Raw genomic sequence first — 25,681 nt, 5'->3', positions numbered from 1 at the left:
ATGGATTAGCTCCTCCTCCCCGAGTCCTCTGGTCAGATTCCTGCCCCGTGATCGCCTTTCTCCCATCTGCAGTCTCCAGGCATTTGCCACCTTGCGGAATCTGCGATCTCCATAATGAGGGTCTTAAAATGCCCTTTCCTGTAAAAGGATAAAACATAACTTTCTCTTTTGAAGTCAAAGGCATTCATAGGCCATATCTACCCTGTACACTGTTTCCACGCTGGGGAACGACAAGGTTCCCACACCCTTTCCCCCCATGTCAGTAGCAGGTAAGTCTCGGGTACCTACAGGGAATGTCATGCAGGACAGTTCCCAGTTCTGACCTGCATGCCCTTGAGCAGACATTTGATATTTCCTAAGCCTCTGTGTCCTCATCTGTATAACGAGGACGTTTCTTGAGGACTCACAGGGCCCGGGCTCTTCATTTAAACTATTCCTACAAGGAGGTTTGTTGATCCTCAGCTAAAGGGAAGGGGGGAAGGAAAAAACATGCCGAGAAGGTGTCAATTGTATGAACATGCACGGAACTGCAGTGGCACTTTGAAGACCGAGAACCCGGTCCAGCGGGGCACTCCTGACCCGCCACTTGCACACGTCCTAGTGGGGCTGGGACCTCCTGAGCGAGCTCCAATCCTCCATCCTTGTGGGATTCACGGTCATGCCGCTGACATGGATGTCCTTCCTTCTCCCACCCAGTGTGTAGCTGAGCAAACTGGTAACCTGCATGAGTCCTGCAGGATGCGGGCCCTCCAGGAAGGCACCTCGGAGAAGGTGGCCATGGCCATGGTACCAGCTTTCCCGGGGGGAATCGTCCCCCATGTCTCCACGCTGGCCCTCTCCAGAGCCCAACGGTTCCTGGACGAGCTTCTAACTAGGTGAGCACACATTGTGACTCTGCCCACTGCTAGCTCTGAGGCTGAAACGTCACCACATCTTCCCGAGTCTCAGGATGCTCCTCTGAAATGTGGGCTGCTGGGTGGTCAACCTCATAGCACTGCTATGGGGACAAGCCATGGCAGGTCTCACCTGCTCCCTGGCTCTGCAGACAGGGTAGCTGGACGTGCGGCGGTTGTTGGTGGCAATTCTTTCACTCTGTCCCACGGAAAGAACTCTGACACACCCATCAGTGGCCTGTGGCATCGGAGGGTGGAAAAGCACATGGAAAGCAACCTGTTAAGCAGTGTGAGATGTCACCTAGCCGGTCCTGGTCCTTGGTGTAGCCACACTGGGGATTTCTGGGGAGAGCAGGGGCCCAGGCCCACTCAGATGTATGGCATGCTTCTGGTTGGAGTTTCTTTACTCGACAATGTGCATGCACTTTTGGAGCCACTTAGCCTGACTCGAGGAATGAAGCAGACACAATCCCTGGGCCACAGTTCTGGGCAATGGGTCCAGCAGTCACGCTGTCCATCATTCGCAGGTCGTGTCCACCATCCATCAGGGCTGATGCCATCAGAGCGTTTTCTCCATCTGGAGGCACCCCTCCTTACAATGACCGGGGTGACACAGCGCAAGACCAAGTCATAAAGTGAGTGGTCTCCGGGTCCGGAAAGAGGGCCCCCAGAGTCAGCATAGTGGGTACTCTGTTTGTGGGGGGAGGGTGCCTGGCAGAACCCTAATCTTACACATCATCTGATTCCCAAGAAAGGCCTGAGCTCTGGAGTCTTCTATTCCAGGGGACAGGAGTCAAAGACGACAGTGGGTGGGGTCCCGGGCCTTGTAGACCCAGAGGGACGCTGGGCTGAGTTGTCCCTCAGAGTCCCCTCCCCCCCAGAGACCCACCCCGCGCTGCCTGCCCCTCTCCATATCCATCTCCCCTGACCACCGTGGCCTTGCTCAGAATAGGACTGTGGTGAGCAGGCTGCTCACAAGTCTGTCTCAGTCCTCAGCCCAGATGCCCAGGGCCTGGAGGGTGGGGCTGGGCAGTGCACTGGACCTTCAGGAGAGCCGCCAGTGGGAAGAAGAGTCTCACACAGACTCCGTGTTGAACCTGCTGGATATGGGTCCCACACCTGCTACAACCAGGACAGCCACACAGGGGCCGGGGGTGGCATGGGGCTGTGCCCTGGGTGGGCAATGGGGGCCTGCACAGAGGCTCCGATCTAAGCAATTGTGCCATGGGAGGGCAGAGTGGAAGGAAAGACCAGGACTCAGACTCTGCTGCCCACCTGCCTCTCCCCAGGGCCTTTGCTGCGATGGTGGGGACCTGGCTGGACTTTGGGACAGCCCCTTCCTATCGCCTGTTTCGAGGCAGAGCAGGCCTTGGTGCCCGTCAACTCCCCTGCCTCACACCTGGTGGGCCACGCCCAACGCCCAAAGTCAATGGTTGCATCTGGAGCCCAACGAGGCAACTCCACAAGGTGAGGGGCACAGATCATCTGGGCAGATCATCTGGGGAGGGCAGGCTCACGGGCTGGAGCTCCCTTAAAGGCGGTGGGCCTCTTGCCTGTCTGCGCAAAGTCACAGAAAAGCCAGGTGTGTGAGTCAATCTGTCTCTCTCTCCTGCTCCAGGTCCACACCCTGAGCTCCAGAGCTCTCCCGAGACAGAGAAAGGGCCCGCTCAGGGGCCAGAGCCTGGTCCAAGGACAGGCCCTGCCCTGGCCTGGCCTCGCCCGAGGCAGTACCTGAAGCCATTATGGAGCCACCTACTGGCTGTGCTGGAAGCCTTCTCTCTTGCTGTCAGAAGAGTTCTAGGCGATTATCTTAAATAATTCAGAGGAATACATCCCATTTATGTAGACTATTTCCCGTTAAGTTAAATACTCTAAAAGTACCTACCTATTTATGTAGACTATTTCCCGTTGGATACCATGTCTACTCTTAAAAAATTGCTGATTTAAAACACACACACACACACACACACACACACACACACACACACACACACACACACACACACACACACGCACACACATGGAAGGATGCTACACATATGTACCCATATATGCCGACATGGAAGGATGTTAATCTTTTCTGATTACTATGTATACACTGATAAAATGGGGAAATAAAATCTGGATAAATATACACCAAAATGTTAACACTACTGAACTGTCAGAAGTGAAACTACTAGAAGTGACAGTTTCTTCTCATTTTGCTTTATGTATAGGTTCTGGTTGACACAAGGATCATACCTCCAATAGACAGATAGACAGTAGAGAGAGGAAGGGAGAGGCAGAGAAACATAGAGGAGAGGCGCATCAGCCGCCTCCTGCCCACCCCCGACATGGAAATAACCGCAGAACCCTGCCATGTGCCCACCCTGGGAACTGATCCGGAAACCTTTCAGTGCAAGGGGAGATGGCCCATCTAATGAGCCACATCAGCCGGGGCTAGACTCAATCTATATTTTAAAAATGCACTTTTTTGACTTCAGGGAGTTAGAAAGGGCGAGACAGAAACGTAAACGATGAGACAGAAGCATTGATCGGTTGCCTCCTTCACGACCCCTATTGGTGATCCAGTCTGCAACCCGGGCCTGTGCCCTGACCCGGAATCAAACCAACTGTGCACTCCTACCCGGTTCGACCACTGGGCGACACTGGCCAGACTCAATCAAATCTTTCGAAACTTTCCCAAGTGCCAATTTGTATCTTGCAATGGTGTCATGAAAGGAAAATTGACTTGATGGGGGGCATCCTACTTCCATCCTTGTTTAGCTGGATTTGCTATTTGGCCAGAAACAACCACTACACTAGGTCTTAACCGTATTTAAAATCACTAGGAAGCGCAAGACCATTGCTTTGGTTGCAACAGGAGTAACTCAACACAACTCCCTCCACTAAACACTTCCTTAATCATTTCCCTGCCTCCATGAGCCCAGAATTTAACTCACCAGTCAAACTCAGCTTAGGAAGAGGCAATGGTTCCACTGGAACAGGACGGTATGGAAACAAGGTACACAGCCCTGGTTCTACCGGAAGGGCCATAGTTCACTGACACCACCACTGCAACAATCTATAATTAAATGAAAACCATCATGTCAGAAAATTCTAAGCAGAAAAGGACAAAGGAATGCCACTGGTGAGTATTGCAAAAGGAGGCACGCTGTGCAAGACGGATCCATTCAGTGCGGTGGCCCAACCATCCAAAGCTCATCGTTCTCATGAGAACACTCTTGCACTGAGGGGAGACACATTTCCTTTCTTTCATTTCATATTTGCTTTCAAGGCAAACCAGCTGGTCAATACACCAAAACAACACTCCTCAGGTATCCAACAAGAGACACCTAAATGTCTCCCTGAATTTTAAGTCTTACTAAATTTGAATTAATAAAAGTTTCATTTTAAAGTGATATGTGGCTGCCGGGCTGGCATGGCTCAGTGCTGGAGCGTCGACCCCAGAACCAAGGGATCCCCGTTTCATTCCCAGTCACGGCCCGTACCGGAGGTGCGCTAGGGGCTATGTGACCGATTATGCTCTCTCATCATTGATGTTTCTCTCTCCCCTTCCCCAGCCTCCTCACCTCCCCTTCACTCCCCAACCCCCGATTCTCTCTGCTCCCTTTCCCTTCCTATCTCTGAGATCAATAAAAGATATATACCTAAAAAGATATATGTGGATAATATAGACCCTATGAGACAGGGAATTTCAAGACACCAGGAAGCTGTTGTGAAACTGTCATCCCTGAATCTCGGGTCACCTTTCCTCCACAAGTCCACACAGAAGAAATGTACGGGGCCATTAGTGATCCCAGTAGAAACAGGAAGCTCACCATCAGACACATCCCCACTGCCCTTCCCCCTCACCACCTCCTCCTGGGCTGAGGCACCTCCTTCAGGACCAGTTGGACTTGAAACTGCCCAATGTCAATTGCAATTCGGCCTGTTCTGCCCAAGGGTTCACGCAAGAGTCTCATAGTTGATTTCTGAGACACTCTTTCCTCCCTGATATAAAGCACAAGAGCGAAGAGAGGATTTTTTTCCTCTCGACATCATTGAGCACCTGAATTCAATATTGGATCCACCTACCTGTGGATCCACCTACCTGTGCACAAAGACAAATCCCTACTGTTAGCTTCATCACTATTCCTATGATTCTCAGCTTCCATTCCACACTGAATGAGATCCTTAACACTCCCGAGGGTGTTGTAGCATTGCATGGTACTGGAAACAACAACTGGAAACAACAACAACAACAAAAACGAAAACAAAAACAATAAACTATGGGAGCAGAGAGCAGGACGGGGAAAGAGGGGAGGTGCCTGAAAGAACACCAGACTTCCGCCCACTCCAGAGGGAGAGGTTGGGACACAGGGCATTCACAGCTCTAAGCTGGGCTGGGAGAGTGTGATGCCAATCAGGATCTCCAAGTGTGACCACAGAAAAGGGGTGAGGGAGAGACAAGACTGCAAAAGAAGCTAAGGTCAGATCATGGAGGGCCTGGAAGGACACGCTAAGGATTAGGGACTCATTTCTAAAGGCCATCGGAGACCACTGTTAGTTTTCATAAGAGACAGGATTATATTTACATTTACAAAAGATCCTTCGGGCTGCTGGCAGAGAATGCTTAGGGACCCAGCGATACAGGAGGTTGACAGGTCACAGAGAACACCTGGTATCCGGGGGCCCTGAAGTCAATGTGGCTTAGTACTCTTGGTGCTAACCTTGATGGCTTCACACTAGAATCGTTGTATCAGGATGTCAAGGTTGAAATCTATCCCACTCATGGGACTTGACAGGTTATGTCTAGAAGTTACAATAAAGTAGCACAATATGCCGTATCTTTTCTCCGACCAAGACACTCTCAGAACAAAGTGGAGAACTTACCAAAACCAAGGTGTACTAAAGTGGTAAGCAAAAGGGTGTGGACTCAGCTTCAAGACAGAACAACAGGTCAGTGGCACAGACAGACGCACACACACAGAGAAAGCGAGAGAGAGGCTGAGAGGAAGGAAGGGACCTCAAGAACGAGAGTACAAGACAAGTGACAGGACCTGACACCCCATCAGCTGGGCCGTCCTCTATGTTGTTCAGAAGCCAGTTACTGAGCACTCAGAGGACACACAAGGATGTTCCCACCAGGAGGCTGGACTCCCTCGAAGCCACTGTGAAGGCCCCTAACGCTTGGGCCCACATGAGGCACTTGTCCGAGGCTAAGTTTAACAAGAGACCACGGTGAGGTTGTAGGCCAGTGAGTGACCATATCGGAATTTCCTGTCATTTTCACCGCTTAAAGGTACAGACTTGAAAATGAGGCCCACATGAGCAGTGACTTCCCTGAGATCACGGGCTGGGCCCAGGGCGCTTTTGTCTAGTGTCTCATGCTGTGTCCCACTCCTTCTTGTCATCTTCCACCTCTATGTTTGTGTACCAGATTCATGGGACACCAGCCCACAGCTGTTTGGGGCCTTGTCCCATCTGCACCTGATGACTTCCTATGGAAATGGTGTCTAGCATCATCCTCACAGGGCAGTTTGGGAGCCTGGGGGAGGCCCTGAGAGGCACAGAGCCTTCCCCCAGGGCACAGAACACCTAAGAAAAAGGAGGTGTGAACTCGGCTTTCTCCCCCAAACCGGCGACACAGGGCATGGCACAGCTCTAAGCTGGGCTGGGAGAGTGTGATGCCAATGAGCATCTCAAAGTGTGACCACAGAAATGGGGTGAGGGAGAGACAAGACTGCCAAAGAAGCTAAGGTCAGATGATGGAGGGCCTGGACGGAAACGCTAAGGATTTGGGACTCATTTCTCGTTCTTCCCAGGGAGCTCGGGGGGAGGGCTGTGTTGAATGCTTGTATACAGGTATGGAGATAACATGGGCCAGAAGGTGAGAGGTCAGCAGCCCTGAGGGCCTTCCGGTGGCTCTGATTGGAGGAAGGGGCACAGCTCATGGAACCTTGAAGGGGTGACCTCACTTCCCTGGGGACAGATCCCCAACAGAAATGGGCACCGTGGTAACCAGGTACCCACATTCTAGACACAACTGCCTTTCCAGGTCACTTGAGTGGAGAAGGTCAGGAGACCAGGATGTGTCTCTTGCTTCCCGTGCTTCCGACGCCCTGGGCAGAAGAAGCCCAGGGTGAGAGATGTTTCTCTTGCTGCAGAAACAGGCGCAAGCGCCACCACAGATACCCCTCGCCCTCTGGCACGAGGCACACACAGGTAACCGAGGCCAGGCCGTATCAGGTCAAACTTGGGCGCCAACTGGGGGTCACACCAGGGGTTAGCCCCACACCTCCCACTCATCCCATTGGGGTGTGAGTGTGTGTGTGTGTGTGTGTGTGTCCCCAGAATGGTGAGGGGAAGATAGCGGGGGATGAGGGATGCTCATCCCGGGCTCAGGAGCGGGTTGGTAAGTGTCAGAAGCCTGGAGGGTGTAGGAGGGTGTGTCATGTTCACTGCCCAGGTCATGGCTCACAGGAAGGGAAGCTGAGTGCTGGGGTCGGAGCTCCACTACCCACTTGTGAATGGCAGGGGTGCTCAAGCGGTCATCAACTTCACTCCCTGCCTGGAGGTCTTTGCAGATGCCCCTCTCTGCCTGATCTGGGGAGCAGAGTGGGTGATGGGCATCTTCCCCACTGTAATGCCCGGGCCCCTGATGCTTCCTGGCCTGGTATCGGGCTGTGTCTTTGCAGAGCTCCAACGAGGGCAGCGTAGAGGAGCTGGCTGACAGGTTCACTTATGCCCTCAACGGGTACAAAGGACAAGTGCGTCAGGACAGGGAAACCGTCCAGTGCCAAACTGAGGTGAGAGCTGGCCCACACCCAGGACCCTGAGGTGACTGGGGTGGGACCAGAAGTCAGGCTCAAATCTGGGGCCTCAAAGTTCTCACAGGCCCACTCCCAAAGTGATCTGTACCTTCAATCCTCCTGACCAGGTCCCTTGTAGGGGAGAAATGCAGACTTTCTTCAAGTGCTTGTTGGGATCAGAGAGGAAGCATTTGATGCTGTCTTTGCCTCATGCTCCTTTCAACTGAGGAACTCCCTTCCCCAAGTATCCTGTGGACCAGCCCCAGCCCAACTGTCCTTGTAGACCTTCTCCAAGCCTTACACATCATCCCACTTGAGAGTGCTGTGTATTTAAAAAAAATAAAAGAAAGAGGGGGAAGAGGAAGGGTGGGGGTTAGGAAGGTATTAAGGTGTGGAATACTTTTCTGTGCAACCTATCACCTCAGACAGAGGATGACAAACCATTGCAGGGCAGCCAGGTCAGGAGCTCTGGCCTTACCCAACTCCATATCATCCCAACAAGGACAGATTTTGCATCAGTGATTCAGGCTTTCCCTGTGGCTACACCTTGACACAAATCAATTCTTGCTAGCTCAGCAGGGCTGCCAGGAACATCCTCACTGTGTCCTCATAGACTACGTCTGCCATGACACAGGACCACAGATTGGGTGGAAGGTTCCTGATGCCTCCTGGCTCAGTACCCACTCTGTCTTAGCAGAGCTCCAAGGAGGACATCATTGAGGTGCTGGCCCATGGACCCAACTACACCACCTACGGCGTCAGGGTGCAGGTGCACCAGGCTGAAGACACAGACCAGTGCCTGTCTGAGGTGAGTGCTGGCCTTGAGGGTCTCTACACCCATAAGCCCAACACCACCTGGCATTGCCCGCAACCCACACTCAAATCTGGGGACTCCCCGGGCACCCTCCCAGGACTCTCCATAGTGTCCCACAGCCCCAAGAAAAAGAAATGCGGATCCCCACGCCCCCCTCCAGCTACAGGGGACGGTAGAGAGACGCTGCTCACATATTTGTAGAAATATCAGAGATAGAAATGTTGTCTGACTTCACAGTGGACCATGAGCACTCCGGCCTTTCGCTGTTTGTGTTGCTTAACCTACACTTGCCACGTATCCTCTGGAGCACTCAGCTCCACTGTCCTTGCAGACCTGGTCCAATCGGGGAGGTCTTTGCCCAGCGATGCAGCCTTTCAGTGGCGTTGGACATGGGCCTAATGCAGTTCAGCTGCCATGTCAGCAGTGCTGCCCAGAACACTGATGTGTGTCGGAATGGACTGTGTTAGGTTGCTTGCTTGGGCTGCCATAACATAGGACCACACTGGGTGGTGTTCACAGCAGACATTCATTTTCTCACAATTCCGGAGGCTAGAAGTGAGAGGTGGTGCTGTCAGCGGGGCTGGTATCTCCTGAGGGCGTTGCTCCTCAGCTTGTAGATGGCTGTCTTCTCTCTGTGTGTCACATGGACTCCCCTCTGCACTGCCACGTGCCCTCCCCTCCTCTTCTAAGGACACTGTTCAGATTAGATGAAGACCCACACCACTAAATTCACGTCACCCGAATGACTTGCTTGAAGACTAAAACTCAAATGCAGACACATGATCAAGTTCTAGGGGTTGCAAAGTCATGGGATTAGGGGTACACGAGTCAGAGCACAGTACATGGAATGTCCCCGGCTGGCTGATGGACGCCCACTGCTGGTGGAAGGACGAGCACATGTACAATTTGAACGGCTGCAGGCAGATTCCAAACCCAAAGGGCTGTGGCAGGGACGTTGCCAACAGCAGTTTCTGATGATGGCTGCTGCCTTGCTCCCAGCCTGGCCCGGGAAATCTCACTCATTGAAATTTTCACCTGGCCGACGTCAAGTTGTCCAACTCAAACACAGTGTTCCTTCCCTGGCAATGGCCTCAGGGGGACACTGAGGCACCTGTCACTTTTCACCCACCACATGGATTAGCTCCTCCTCCCCGAGTCCTCTGGTCAGATTCCTGCCCCGTGATCGCCTTTCTCCCATCTGCAGTCTCCAGGCATTTGCCACCTTGCGGAATCTGCGATCTCCATAATGAGGGTCTTAAAATGCCCTTTCCTGTAAAAGGATAAAACATAACTTTCTCTTTGAAGTCAAAGGCATTCATAGGCCATATCTACCCTGTACACTGTTTCCACGCTGGGGAACGACAAGGTTCCCACACCCTTTCCACCCATGTCAGTAGCAGGTAAGTCTCGGGTACCTGACAGGGAATGTCATGCAGGACACTTCCCAGTTCTGACCTGCATGCCCTTGAGCAGACATTTGATATTTCCTAAGCCTCTGTGTCCTCATCTGTATAACGAGGACGTTTCTTGAGGACTCACAGGGCCCGGGCTCTTCATTTAAACTATTCCTGCAAGGAGGTTTGTTGATCCTCAGCTAAAGGGAAGGGGGGAAGGAAAAAACATGCCGAGAAGGTGTCAATTGTATGAACATGCACGGAACTGCAGTGGCACTTTGAAGACCGAGAACCCTGTCCAGCCGGGCACTCCTGACCCGCCACTTGCACACGTCCTAGTGGGGCTGGGACCTCCCGAGCGAGCTCCAATCCTCCATCCTTGTGGGATTCACGGTCATGCCGCTGACATGGATGTCCTTCCTTCTCCCACCCAGTGTGTAGCTGAGCAAACTGGTAACCTGCATGAGTCCTGCAGGATGCGGGCCCTCCAGGAAGGCACCTCGGAGAAGGTGGCCATGGCCATGGTACCAGCTTTCCCGGGGGGAATCGTCCCCCATGTCTCCACGCTGGCCCTCTCCAGAGCCCAGCGTTCCTGGACGAGCTTTTCACTAGGTGAGCACACACTCGTGACTCTGCCCACTGCTAGCTCTGAGGCTGAAACGTCACCACATCTTCCCGAGTCTCAGGATGCTCCTCTGAAATGTGGGCTGCTGCTTGGTCAACCTCATAGCACTGCTATGGGGACAAGCCATGGCAGGTCTCACCTGCTCCCTGGCTCTGCAGACAGGGTAGCTGGACGTGCGGCGGTTGTTGGTGGCAATTCTTTCACTCTGTCCCACGGAAAGAACTCTGACACACCCATCAGTGGCCTGTGGCATCGGAGGGTGGAAAAGCACATGGAAAGCAACCTGTTAAGCAGTGTGAGATGTCACCTAGCCGGTCCTGGTCCTTGGTGTAGCCACGCTGGGGATTTCTGGGGAGAGCAGGGGCCCAGGCCCACTCAGATGTATGGCATGCTTCTGGTTGGAGTTTCTTTACTCGACAATGTGCATGCACTTTTGGAGCCACTTAGCCTGACTCGAGGAATGAAGCAGACACAATCCCTGGGCCACAGTTCTGGGCAATGGGTCCAGCAGTCACGCTGTCCATCATTCGCAGGTCGTGTCCACCATCCATCAGGGCTGATGCCATCAGAGCGTTTTTTCCATCTGGAGGCACCCCTCCTTACAATGACCGGGGTGACACAGCGCAAGACCAAGTCATAAAGTGAGTGGTCTCCGGGTCCGGAAAGAGGGCCCCCAGAGTCAGCATAGTGGGTACTCTGTTTGTGGGGGGGAGGGTGCCTGGCAGAACCCTAATCTTACACATCATCTGATTCCCAAGAAAGGCCTGAGCTCTGGAGTCTTCTGTTCCAGGAGGACAGGAGTCAAAGACGACAGTGGGTGGGGTCCCGAGCCTTGTAGACCCAGAGGGGACGCTGGGTTGAGTTGTTCCTCAGAGTCCCCTCCCCCCCAGAGACCCACCCCGCGCTGCCTGCCCCTCTCCATATCATCTCCCCTGACCACCATGGCCAGGCTCAGAACAGGATTGTGGTGAGCAGGCTGCTCACAAGTCTGTCTCAGTCCTCAGCCCAGATGCCCAGGGCCTGGAGGGTGGGGCTGGGCAGTGCACTGGACCTTCAGGAGAGCCGCCAGTGGGAAGAAAAGTCTCACACAGACTCCGTGTTGAACCTGCTGGATATGGGTCCCACACCTGCTACAACCAGGACAGCCACACAGGGCCGGGGGTGGCATGGGGCTGTGCCCTGAGTGGGCAAGGGGGGCCTGCACAGGGCTCCGATCTAAGCAATTGTGCCATGGGAGGGCAGAGTGGAAGGAAAGACCAGGACTCAGACTCTGCTGCCCACCTGCCTCTCCCCAGGGCCTTTGCTGCGATGGTGGGGACCTGGCTGGACCAGGTCCAGGGTTTGGGACAGCCCCTTCCTATCGCCTGTTTCAAGGCAGAGCAGGCCTTGGTGCCCATCAACTCCCCTGCCTCACAACTGGTGGGCCACGCCCAAAATCGATGGTTGGAGCTGCAGCATCTGGAGCCCACCGAGGCAACTCCACAAGGTGAGGGGCACAGATCATCTGGGCAGATCATCTGGGGAGGGCAGGCTCACGGGCTGGAGCTCCCTTAAAGGCGGTGGGCCTCTTGCCTGTCTGCGCAAAGTCACAGAAAAGCCAGGTGTGTGAGTCAATCTGTCTCTCTCTCCTGCTCCAGGTCCACGCCCTGAGCTCCAGAGCTCTCCCGAGACAGAGAAAGGGCCCGCTCAGGGGCCAGAGCCTGGTCCAAGGACAGGCCCTGCCCTGGCCTGGCCTCGCCCGAGGCAGTACCTACTGGCTGTGCTGGAAGCCTTCTCTCTTGCTGTCAGAAGAGTTCTAGGCGATTATCTTAAATAATTCAGAGGAATACATCCCAACTGTACATTTTCAATAGTAAATAATGATAATTTGATAATTTCTAAAAGTACCTACCTATTTATGTAGACTATTTATTAAGTTAAATACTCTTTTTGAATAAAAAATTGCTACCATGTCTACTCTTGTACCTATACTACTCTCATACACACACACACACACACACACACACACGCATATATGCTGACATGGAAGGATGCTCACTGTATAATACAGTTTTAAAATAAGTTTTGAAACATTGAATCTTTTTCTGATTACTATGTATACACTGATAAAATGGGGAAATAAAATCTGGATAAATATACACCAAAATGTTAACACTACTGAACTGTCAGAAGTGAAACTACTAGAAGTGACAGTTTCTTCTCATTTTGCTTTATGTATAGGTTCTGGTTGACACAAGGATCATACCTCCAATAGACAGATAGACAGTAGAGAGAGGAAGGGAGAGGCAGAGAAACATAGAGGAGAGGCGCATCAGCCGCCTCCTGCCCACCCCCGACATGGAAATAACCGCAGAACCCTGCCATGTGCCCTCCCTGGGAACTGATCCGGAAACCTTTCAGTGCAAGGGGAGATGGCCCACCTAATGAGCCACAACAGCCGGGGCTAGACTCAATCTATATTTTAAAAATGCACTTTGACTTCAGGGAGTTAGAAAGGGCGAGACAGAAACGTAAACGATGAGACAGAAGCATTGATCGGTTGCCTCCTTCACGACCCCTATTGGTGATCCAGTCTGCAACCCGGGCCTGTGCCCTGACCGGCATCAAACCAGCTGTGCACTCCTGCCCGGTTCGACCACTGGGCGACACTGGCCAGACTCAATCAAATCTTTCGAAACTTTCCCAAGTGCCAATTTGTATCTTGCAATGGTGTCATGAAAGGAAAATTGACTTAATGGGGGGCATCCTACTTCCCTCCTTGTTTAGCTGGATTTGCTATTTGGCCAGAAACAACCACTACACTAGGTCTTAACCGTATTTAAAATCACTAGGAAGCGCAAGACCATTGCTTTGGTTGCAACAGGGTAACTCAACACAACTCCCTCCACTAAACACTTCCTTAATCATTTCCCTGCCTCCATGAGCCCAGAATTTAACTCACCAGTCAAACTCAGCTTAGGAAGAGGCAATGGTTCCACTGGAACAGGACGGTACGGAAACAAGGTACACAGCCCTGGTTCTACCGGAAGGCCATAGTTCACTGACACCACCACTGCAACAATCTATAATTAAATGAAAACCATCATGTCAGAAAATTCTAAGCAGAAAAGGACAAAGGAATGCCACTGGTGAGTATTGCAAAAGGAGGCACGCTGTGCAAGACGGATCCATTCAGTGCGGTGGCCCAACCATCCAAAGCTCATCGTTCTCATGAGAACACTCTTGCTCTGAGGGGAGACACATTTCCTTTCTTTCATTTCATATTTGCTTTCAAGGCAAACCAGCTGGTCAACACACCAAAACAACACTCCTCAGGTATCCAACAAGAGACACCTAAATGTCTCCCTGAATTTTAAGTCTTACTAAATTTGAATTAATAAAAGTTTCATTTTAAAGTGATATGTGGCTGCCGGGCTGGCATGGCTCAGTGCTGGAGCGTTGACCCCAGAACCAAGGGATCCCCGTTTCATTCCCAGTCAGGGCCTGTACCGTGGTTGCGTGCTAGGGGCTATTGATGTTTCTCTCTCCCCTTCCCCAGCCTCCTCTCCCCCCCCTCACTCTTTCCACCTCCCCCTCGCTATCTTTGTTCCCTTTCCCTTCCTCTCTCTGAGATCAATAAAAACATACATGTCTAACAAGTTATATGTGGATAATATAGACCCTATGAGACAGGGAACTTCAAGACACTAGGAAACCGTTATGAAACAGTCATCCCTGAATCTCGGGTCACCTTTCCTCCACAAGTCCACACAGAAGAAATGTACGGGGCCATTAGTGATCCCAGTAGAAACAGGAAGCTCACCATCCAACACGTCCCCACTGCCCTTCCCCCTCACCACCTCCTCCTGGGCTGAGGCACCTCCTTCAGGACCAGTTGGACATGAAACTGCCCCATGTCCCTTGCAATTCGGCCTGTTCTGCCCAAGGGTTCACCCAAGAGTCTCATAGTTGATTTCTGAGACACTCTTTTCCTCCCTGATATAAAGCACAAGAGCGAAGAGAGGATTTTTTTCTTCTCGTTGATGCTGGGAGCTTACCCTGACATCATTGAGCAGCTGAATTCAATGTTGGATCCACCTACCTGTGCACTTGTGATTTTGTGACAAAGACATATCCCTACTGTTAGCTTCATCACTATTCTGCTGCCTATAATTCTCAGCTTCCACACTGAATGAGATCCTTAACACTCCCCTGGGTGGACATTTCTAAAGGCCATAGGAGACCACTGTTAGTTTTCATAAGAGACAGGATCATATTTACATTTTCAAAGATCCTTCGGGCTGCCGGCAGAGAATGCTTAGGGACCTGGCGATACTAGAGGTTGACAGGTCACAGAGAACACCTGGTATCAGGGGCCCCTGAAGTCAATGTGTCTTAGTACTCTTGGTGCTAACCTTGATGGCTTCACACTAGAATCATTGTATCAGGAATGTCAAGGTTGAAATCTATCCCACTCATTGGACTTGACAGGTTATGTCTATAACAACCATGGCCAAACTTCTGCCTGCGGGCCAGATCCAGCCCCTTTGAAATGAATAAAACTAAAAAAAAAAAAAAAAAGACCGTACCCTTTTATGTAATGATGTTTACTTTGACTTCATATTAGTTCACACAAACACTCCATCTATGCTTTTGTTCCGGCCCTCCGGTCCAGTTTAAGAACCCATTGTGGCCCTCGAGTCAAAAAGTTTGCCCACCCCTTAGAATTTACAATAAAGTAGCACAATCTTCCGTATCTTTTCTCAGACCAAGACACTCTCAGAACAAAGTGGAGAACTTACCAAAACCAAGGTGTACTAAAGTGGTATGCAAAAGGGTGTGGACTCAGCTTCAAGACAGAACAACAGGTCAGTGGCACAGACAGACGCACACACACAGAGAAAGCGAGAGAGAGGCTGAGAGGAAGGAAGGGACCTCAAGAACGAGAGTACAAGACAAGTGACAGGACCTGACACCCCATCAGCTGGGCTGTCCTCTATGTTGTTTAGAACTGAGTTTATGACATAGAGTCCAAACATAACAGAAATACAAGCAAATGTCACTATACTGTTCACAAAAGCTATAATGACACAGATGCTTACCCTGATCAATCGTGCATACTTCTTCAGTAGTTCTGAAAAGCACTGTGTAATCCTTGCAGTAATGATCTAAGTAAAACTCCAATTCTAAGGCCCTAAAACTACAAGAACAGATAAAATACAAATAACTAGGAAGGTATTACAATCTCTACCCTCAACAGTTAGCATTCATCAACAGAACTTTCCAATTTAAAAACATACTTAGGAGAAAAAAGATAATCAAATCCAGAGCCTCTTTATTCTATTTCTGGACTTTCCAGTGCCCAGTATGATAAGTGCAACCTCAACTACTTTTGCTAGACAAATTTTGTGCACATGAAACTACTGTAAAAACACTGCGATCTCGGTTCTATTCCATTTCCTATTAGCTGTTTTTCTTCAACAAACCATCTCTAGAACCTCAATATTTTCTTCCAGAAAATGGGGAAATACCAGTTAATTCACTGTGAAGTTTTAAAACTAAATAAAATATGTAAAAAATATCAGAGTCCATGATTAGGGTTGGAAATCATTTCATTACAAAACAATTTTCATGATAGTAATGATTTGTCCTAAGAGAAATAAAAAAATTAAAAGTGCCATGTCTCAGAATACAACTCGTTATCTCAAGGAAGAGCACAAAAATTAGAACACATGCTGTAATATTAACTCAGATGTTGATATTTTTATTCCATTCAATTTTATTTATTATCAAGGGTCACAATACCCAAGTGGGTGACCTTTGGAATTCAGTGTTAAACAGCGTGCTGGCAAGGCTGTGAAAGTTCAGTGTTAGCGCCATTTCAATGTAGGTCCACTAGGAACCTGAAAGACACAGAAGGCGACAGCACAAGTGCAGCACAGAGCCCACAGCTAGCCAAGCGTCATGGTCTTGGAAACACACTCTGACAGGTTTTCTCATCACGAATGGGGATCATGATTCCCTGCCTTGTTGACAATTTATGTAGCTAAACTGCAATTCTCTGAACTGTAAGCACTACTAGAATGTAGGTATTGTTACAGCATAGCAGGTATTGTTATAGACCTTCCACCACAGTGCAGGCAGTCAGCTTGTCAACATGAAATGCTCTTCGGGTCACCCCCAGTGTTTAGCGTTTCCTGACTTCCTGCTGATCTTAGGACAAAGATGACTCACAAGCCCTTACATGGCCAGTATCTTCAAATAAGTCTGTGTTTTGCAAAAAAATGCTCTGGGTTCTTAAGAAGGCCAATTTCTGAGTCACCTGAGCACTCCTGGAAGTTTTCACTCTACACACAGTATTTACCTTGCCAACTGAACAAGGGGGGTCAACAAGTGAATGAATTCCTTCTCCCATCAGAGTATTCCATTTAGGCTCCTCAGAGACCCAGTGAAGAAGGAAAAAGATTGCAGGTGTGTGAGAGAAGTGTAGAAGAATCCAGACTGAGATTCTCTGACAAGTCTTCATCCTTCATCTGAGAAACTTTCCAAAGGATTCAGACACAAAGATCTGTTCAAAAGGTGAGACTCAACCTTCTGGTGGTGGTCTGAATTCAGTAAATACTCCCAATCCCGAGAAGAAGAAACAGATATTGATTTTTAAATCATGCCTCCTTGTAATTAGGGGGGTGGGAGTGATCAAGGAGGGGTCGATGGGGGGAAAAGGAGACATATGTAATACTTTAAACCAGTGTTAAACTCAACCTTCCTAATGCCGAGACCCTTTAATACAGTTCCTCATGTTGTGCTGACCCCCAATTTCATTGTTACAAATTGAACATAATTAAAGCATAGTGATTAATCACAAAAACAATATGTAATTATATGTGTTTTCCGATGGTATCAGGCGACCCCTGTGAAAGGGTCGTTTGACCCCCAAAAGGCTCACGACCCACAGGTTGAGAACTGCTTCTTTAAACAATAAAAAAAATTCAACTAAAGCAATTCAAGTTCCATTTTCACATTAAGTTGATCTAAGAATATGAAAAGAAAAAATCACAATGCTGGCCCAGCAGGTGTGGCTCAGTGATTGAGCATCAATCCATGAACCAAGAGGTCATGGTTCAATTCCTGACCAGGGCACATGCCCAGGTTTCTGGTTTTATTCCCAGGAGGGAGTGTGTAGGAGGCAGCCAACTGATGACTCTCTCATCAGTGATATTTCTATCTCTCTCCCTCTCCCTTCCTGTCCCTGAAATCAATTAAAACATTTTTAAAATTAAGTAATCACAATGCTGGAAAATGAAAGGAATACCAAAACACCTAAATGATTTTAGTGATATTCTAAATCCTCTGTTGTCATTTCCAGTCTCCAAAGCACCTTCTCCACGAGATTTGAGGCTCTTTCTTGTCATTTCCACAGTCTCCACAGCACCTTCTCCGGAAAGAGATGAGGGACTCTTCCTTTAATGAATAATATAAAAATGCTTAGACAAAACCACCATTATTCATTTTGTTTTGAACTACAACAAAAAAGAGGTATACATTTGGAATCAAAAAGTTCAATAAAATTCCAAAAAGAAACTTATTGTAGGCTTTTTCAGACTTACCCTGTGATATGATAAATGCCTAAAATTAAAACAAAATGCTTATCTAAGAATTGCATCTAAATAATAGCCTATTAGCAAATAGTATCTAAATAAGAATTATGGTGAGCTAGAAGGGACAATAAAAAAGGGGGGACATCTATAATACTTTCAAAAAGAAAGATTTTTAAAATAAATAACTAAATAATTATGATATATAGATATATACTATCTCCTCACCAGCTCAGCACATGCACCATGGGAACAAAAAAAGTAAGGTAAAATAAAATTAAACAAATTAATGATAAATATTATAAGAAAAGATAAAGTATGTGTGTAAATACATTTTAAGAAAAGAGTAGACAAAAATTTAAAAATCTACTAGATAGAAGCCTTGCCACAAAAGTGACCTCAAACCGTGGCTCAACCTGTATTGACCCTATGTCCTTTATAAAACTAAAGATTACCAGAAGAGCTATTCATAACCTACAGGTTTCTTAATAATCTTATCAATCTTAGACAGTCAGAAAAAAATCTTTAGAAAAACTAAACTTTCCCTTTCATCTTGCAAAATATAAACTAGGAAATGCCATTCAACTTTCACTAGCATGCCTAACAATCACTTACTTGAAATTATTTAATGGTATTTTATGGGTTTTTCAATTGTGGTTAAATATACATAATGTAAAATTTACCATTTTAACCATTTTGTGGTGTACAAATTCAGTACCATTAAATACATTCATTCATAAAGTTGTATAACCTCATTGCTATCCATTTCCAGAACTTTTCCATTATCCCAAACAGAAACTGCCAATTCAACAACTCCCCCTTTCTCCCTCCCTCAGCTTCTATTATATTTTCTGTCCTTATGAATTTACCTATTCGAAGCAAAGTACCCCATGAAGGTGGAATTATACAGTATTTATGTTATGTTGGGTATAACATCCTCAAGGTTCATCCATGTTGTAGCACATCTCAGAACTTCCTTCATTTTAAAGGCTAAATATTTCATTGTAGGCATATACCACATGTTGTATATCCAGTCATCTCTGCATACACACTGGGGTTGTTTCCAATTTCAACTATTGTGAATAATGCTGCTATGAACACTGGTGTTCGACTGAGTCCCTGCTTTCAAATCTTTTTTTTTATTTCAACAGTTTTTTTTATTAAGGTATTACATATGTGTCCTAATCCCCCCATTGCCCCCCACTCCACTCCCGTTCATGACCTCACTCCCCTGGTGTCTGTGTCCATTGGTTATGCTTATATGCATGTATACAAGTCCTTTGGTTGACCTCTACCCCTTACCCCCACCCTCCCCTACCTTCCCTCTGAGGTTTGAGCATCTGATTGATACTTCTGTCTTTTGTGTATATATACTCAAAAGGGGAATTGTTGGATCATATGGTGATTCTAGGTTTAACTTTTCCCCCTTATTTATCTTGAAATTTATTGTTGAAAATATTATAGATGTCCCTTTCTATCCCCCATTGATCCCCTCCACCCTGCCTAGGTTTAACTTTTTGAGAAACAGCAAATGGTTTCCCACAGTGGCATTTTTACTTTTCCACCAGTAATCACAGGGTTCCAGTTTAAACATCCTCACTTATTTTTTTCATTGTTTAATCTATCAGTCATCTCAGTAGGTATGACATGGTATCTCACTGTGGTTTTGATTTGCATTTGCCTAATGATTAAACATGCTGAGCACTGTTTCATGTGCTCATTGGCCATGTACACATCTTTAGAGAAATGTCCATTCAAGCCCTCTGTCCAGTTTTAAATTGAATTGTCTGATCTGTGGTTGTCGAATTTAGGAAAAACCAGCATTAGAGCTGCACTCCCACCTGAAATGTCCAGAATCTTTGCTGTACCTATTATTGACTCAGCTTCCTTTTATGAAATCCCATCCTCCCAGTCTCTAAAAGCAGATAGTATTTTATTTTATTTTTATTTTTTAAATCTATATTGTTGAAAGTATTACATAGGTCCTCCTTTCCCCCCATTAATCTCTTCTAGGCCACTCCCATCCCCACCCCAATAGCATTTCCATACTCCCCCTTACTCCTGATGTCTCAGGACTTGCACATTCCCTCAGCTCTGTCTCTCATCTCTGTCTTCTCTCTTTAGAGCCAATCTTTTCCCCCTGAACTATCATAGAACAGTATCCTTGACAATAGTCTCTCTACTCTCCAGCCAATCCTACACATCCTACACATTGCCACCAAAGTCATATCTTCTCAAAATACAGAACTGAAGATGTACTTTCCATTTTAACATCCTTGACAGGCTCCTTCTGTGTACAGTTTAAATTTCAAGTTCCCAGGTACAAACAAGGCCCTTCAGTTTGGATCCACTCAGTACCTGCAAGCATCTCTCCACACCCAAACCCTGGGTACATCCGTTCTGAACTTAGAAAACATCATTTTTCCCATAAATCGTTTGGCTGATTCGCTCTGCCTCGAATGCCCTTCTTTTCCCAACTTCCAGTTCAATCAGCAACTTCTTTGAGAAATCCTTCCTTCAGAGCCTGACTCTCACCACACTGTGGACACACAGGTATTATATGGCATTTTAGTTTATCTGCATACAGCATTTTAGTTACCTATTTATTTGTTCAACTAAATCTGAGTCACATACACCTGGTATTGATTCCTAACCAAATATAAAATGTCTTCCCCCGTATAGTAAGAAGACTAAATAACAGTATGTTTTCCAGACCAAAAGGACTGAAATTAAAAATCTTATCGTTCTATTTACAAGCAATCTTAAGACGGAGACAAAAACAATTCATCTAACTGCACATCCATGGAAACTAGTAAACATGCAATCATCCTTTGGAGAATTTAAGATGGAAACATAGAAGCAAAGAATTAGTTTGAGCCCGGCCAGCATGGCTCTGTGGTTAAGCATCGACCAATGAACCAGGAGATCACGGTTTGATTCCAGGTCAGGGCATAGGTTTGACTTGCAGCCTCAATCCCCAGTGTGGGTTGTGCAGGAGGCAGCCAATCAATGATTCTCTCTCATCATTGATGTTTCTATCTCTCTCTCCCTCTCCCTTCCTCTCTGAAAAATAAAAATACATATTAAAAAAAACAAACAAACACTTGTTGGATATCGTCATGCCACTTTCACAACTACACTAACCATATGGTTACATGGGGTGAGGGGCGGGGGGGGGGATATCAAAATGGTCACTTGTGCCCTAGCCAATCAATGATTCTCTCTCATCATTGATGTTTCTATCTTTCTATCCCTCTCCCTTCCTCTCTGAAATCAATAAAAATATATTTTTTTAAAAAATGGTCATTGGCTTCAACACTCCTGGACAGGAATGCTTTTACACATGCCCTCAAGTTTAGGAATAATTCAGTTTATCATTCCCAGTATATTGTTAGAAGGGTACAATGTTCATCAGGAAACAGTTCGTGGGGGAAAACACAAAAAAGCAATGTCCAGGTACCAAGATTGCAGTGCTTACCACTAAGGAATTTAACATTACTCAAAAAGTCTTGAAATCTCTTGTCAATAGCCCAACAATTAATCCAACTGCTATAAATATATTCTCCCCCGCCCCAAAACTTTTTATTCTAAAAATATTCAGTAAGAAAAGTTGAAATAATACAGTGAACACCTGTTTCATCTAAATCTAACAGTTGTTAAGGCCTAGCCGGTTTAGCTCAGTGGATAGAGCATCGGCCTGCCGCCTGGTCCTGGGTTTGATTCCAGTCAAGGGCACATACCCAGGTTGCGGGCTCAATCCCCAGTAGTGGGCATGCAGGAGGCAGCCAATCAATGATTCTCTTCTCACCATTGATGTTACTGATGTTCCTCTCTCTCTCCCCCTCTCCCTTCCTCACTAAAATCAATAAAAAATGTTTTAAGAATAAACAAATAAATCTAACAATGGTTACCATTATGCCATATCTGCCTATGTGCATGTGAGGGATTTGAGTGTGGGGTGCTGACTACCTGAAAACCCCCCACATCATGACTTCATCATGCATTTCCCCAAAATAAATATTTTCTCCAATACGCCACAAAACCATCATCTTGCCTAAGAAAATGTTTCTAACATCACCTAATATTCAGTCCATTTGCAACTTTTTCAAATTTTCCCCAACATGTTTTTTAAGACAATTTTCTAGAACCAGGGCTCAATCAATGTTCATTCAACCTGGTGCAAAAAATATTGCATTTGGTGATGTCCTTTTAACCTAGAATAGGCCCCACCTTTTTTCCCCCTCTATGACTAACTCTTTAAGGAGACCAGAATGTAGACTATCCCATATTCTGGATTTGTCTAATTGTATCTCATAGTGTTTTTTTCGTTAAGTCTTTATTATAGAAAATTTCAAATATATACAAAGTAAACAGAGTAACATAATAAATCTCCAACAGCCAGCTTCAATAATTCTCAATTTCTGGTGGTTCTTGTTTCATCCGTACCTCCACCCATTCCTCATCTCATTTTACAAACTGATCCTCTAGCCCCCATACTTCCTATAACTGGAAGGTCTACATATTCATGTCAAATATTTTGGGGAAGAAAACTGAGTAGATGACATCATGTCTCCATGCCACATTACAGCTGTAGGTATAAGAGAGTCCTCTGTCCCCTATCAGTGATGGTAAACCCACCAGGTTGTGGAGGTGGAGAACAACATGAAGCTTCAAAGTAGAGATGCATTTGTTTCTTCACTTTGGGTGACACCTTGGTGCCATGCTAACACCTATCACGCAATGGCATTACTATCCCATTTGGCTTAGTAATGAACTATCATAGAACAGTGGAGCTCTGACCCCGTTGTTTAAAATCCTTGTCTGAATCAGAGGTTACACTGGAGTAAGAGGTTACACAGAATAGCGATTTTCAAATTCTACCATTCCTTCTATATTTATTAGGTGGTACTCTTCTTTTAATAAGGGTTTTCCTTTATTAACTGGAGATGAACTGCAAGGCTTCCTAAAAAGGCAGGGCAAATGCTTAATTCTGTCCCTTTAATTACTAATTTTTATTTGTTTTTACTCTTTTTTTATAATCAGAAATATATGTAGTTTACATATAAATATACATATAAATTTATATATAAATTTATGAAATATAAATACATATACAAATATATTTTTATTGACTTCAGAGAGGAAGAGATAGAAACATCAATGATGAGAAACTTTGATCGGCTGCCTCCTGCATGCCCCCTACTGGGGATCGAGCCAGCAACCCGAGCATGTGCAATGACAGCAAATTAGATTTTTTTCCCCTTTCCCTTACTCTCTGAGTATTTTTACTATGAACTTGATTTTTATTTATTCAACACTTTGCAACCAAATATAATCATGTGCTTATACCCTTAAATTTAAGTCTTATAAATTTTTTTGGCAATAACTAATTGAATTACTCAAGTGTTTAAACATTACCATTAAATTGACAAAGAACAATGTAAAAAAATGATACAGAAAATAAATGAAATGTTTATTTCCCTACCATTATCTTCACTACATGTTAAAACATATATCTAGCTACTAGGATCATTATATTTTGTTTTTATTATTTCTGTTAAATTTTAAAATAAAAGCTTTGTTTTTTAAAAAATTACTCAATAATCAATCAAATACTAAAATTCAAATCAACTCACCTGTTGAACAGGACTATTAACTGTAAAGGCCTTGTAAAGGCCTGGCTTGTACTTCCTTTGCTCCAGATCACCATATTTCCAGCCACATAGAGTTCCTCGTCATAATCCACTTCTCCAATTTCACTTCCGCCTCTCCTTAGCTGCCAGCTTTCCTTAAAAATTTACATACATAAGACATGTTTAAGCAGTTTTTATTTCTTTTGCAACATTATGGAGCAAGATTTATTAAAATTGAACAGCAATCCAGATACAAGTCTCCTACTCTCTGTCTGTGGAGTAAGACTCAATCCAAGCCCAACTCTTAGGTTTGGTGCCACTGATTAACAGAGGAGGGGGTGTGGGTGTATGTATCATACTATATCTTACAGGATTTCAAAAATGAGAATTTACCTCAAGAATTCTCTATATTAAGTATTTTATTATTACATTACCATTTTATGCTGCCAAAAATATAAATAAACAAAAATTAGACCTTACCTATATATCCAAAAATTCAGCCAACATTCTTGGGAGACTAAAGACGTATTAAGCATATGGGGGGTGAAGCAGAGGGGGCAGTGAAGTGCACATGGGACACTGGGGGGAGGAGCTTACCCACCATGCAGACTTCCCTGCTTCACAACTGCATATACATTCACCTTCCTGCCCTTGTGCCAAAAATCAAAATGGACAGGGCAGAGAAAGGTTTGGATTCCGTTCCTGGAAATTTTGGTATCCCAAAAGGGATACAGAAATGGAATTAAGATGAGAAAGACTGACTGTTTAACATGCACTTACTTCTCATTCCCCTATTTAAAAACTAGTACTGTATCTACTTATGTGCCATTTCTTTTCTCCTCTAGAAACATGGAAGTTTTTGGCAGCAGGGACCATTGCTAACTCTACTAACCATCAAATAACATGAAATCTGGTCCCACATACTAAGTGAAGAAAAAGAGATTTAAATGGACCATAATCATAGCGACTCTCATTATAAATCCCTGAGTTATATGTCTAAACAGCCATGACACTATAATACAATTAAGGTCATTATTTTTAGCTTTGATAAAAATTAGCAAATCTTAACCTATACCCTAGAAGTAGCATCATACTCATTTCTCAGTTGCATCTGGGTAGCCTTAAATTACAAGTAGATCGAATCTCTCTACATTTCAAAAGCAAACTGAGAATCTTAATAAAACCTTCTGTTTTTCGTGGAGTGTAACCTCCTGCAGGATCCCACCAAGCCAGCAGCACCATCAGACGACCACAGCTCAGAGGCTGGCTGCAGCTGCCGAAGCTGAAGGTTCAAAGCATAGGGTGGTGTTTGCAGTGGTCTCGACCGAAAGGAACAAATTCCTGCAAATCCCCAGCTGCAATCATTGTTGCCCTTTCTTCAGAGAAGTTCAACATGGCTTTCAGATATCAACATTACTTCTGTATAAATTCAAATACATTCTGGCTAGCTGTTGGAATCAAAACGAGAAGAAAATTATCAGAAGTTTACAGAAGAGCCATTAATCCTTAGATGAGTGTCATACAATCTAATCACATTGTAGGTGTACAAGTAATCATAACATCAAAGGGCATTCCAGATCTGATTCTTTCAGGTAATTAGTTACCATTTCATAGTTACCTTACACTATCAGTACATAATTAACATTACAGCTACATGTTAGTTGCTGACAAAATCAACTGTAGGAAATCACTGGGCTGAGAGATAAGCACTTATGTCCGACAATATTGATCCTACATTCCCTACTACTACTCACTAATTTCTCCACATTTCACATTTAAGGATTTAGACAAGTTTTACTTTATAGTAAATAGCTCTCAACATTTAAGGGCATTTCTGTTCAAATGCTGGGACAATATTTAAAAAGCACACCTAACAGATCACTGGCATATTGAAATGAAACAAACAAAAACTACATATCATTTCTAATTCATCAAAAGTTGAACCACTTGATGC

General features: G+C 46.0%; 2 long non-coding RNA genes across 2 annotated transcripts; both read right to left on the bottom strand.

The window, feature by feature from the left end:
* Window positions 1-1,025: 1,025 nt before the first annotated feature.
* Window positions 1,026-17,330, bottom strand: LOC111828326. Its single transcript, XR_002832162.1, has 4 exons — window positions 15,602-17,330; window positions 13,462-13,582; window positions 3,836-3,957; window positions 1,026-1,131 (listed from the first exon to the last, which is right to left on the bottom strand). It is a non-coding gene; the product is annotated as an uncharacterized LOC111828326 (long non-coding RNA).
* A 374-nt stretch (window positions 17,331-17,704) lies between these two features.
* Window positions 17,705-25,174, bottom strand: LOC111828325. The gene is made up of 3 exons (XR_002832161.1): window positions 24,912-25,174; window positions 23,731-23,882; window positions 17,705-17,960 (listed from the first exon to the last, which is right to left on the bottom strand). It is a non-coding gene; the product is annotated as an uncharacterized LOC111828325 (long non-coding RNA).
* Window positions 25,175-25,681: the final 507 nt, after the last annotated feature.

Source organism: Myotis lucifugus, unplaced genomic scaffold (genome assembly GCF_000147115.1).
Source record: "Myotis lucifugus unplaced genomic scaffold, Myoluc2.0 scaffold_331, whole genome shotgun sequence".
Lineage (NCBI taxonomy): Eukaryota > Metazoa > Chordata > Mammalia > Chiroptera > Vespertilionidae > Myotis > Myotis lucifugus.
Note: the sequence above shows the minus strand (reverse complement) of the source record. Positions and strands in the feature narration are given on the sequence as shown.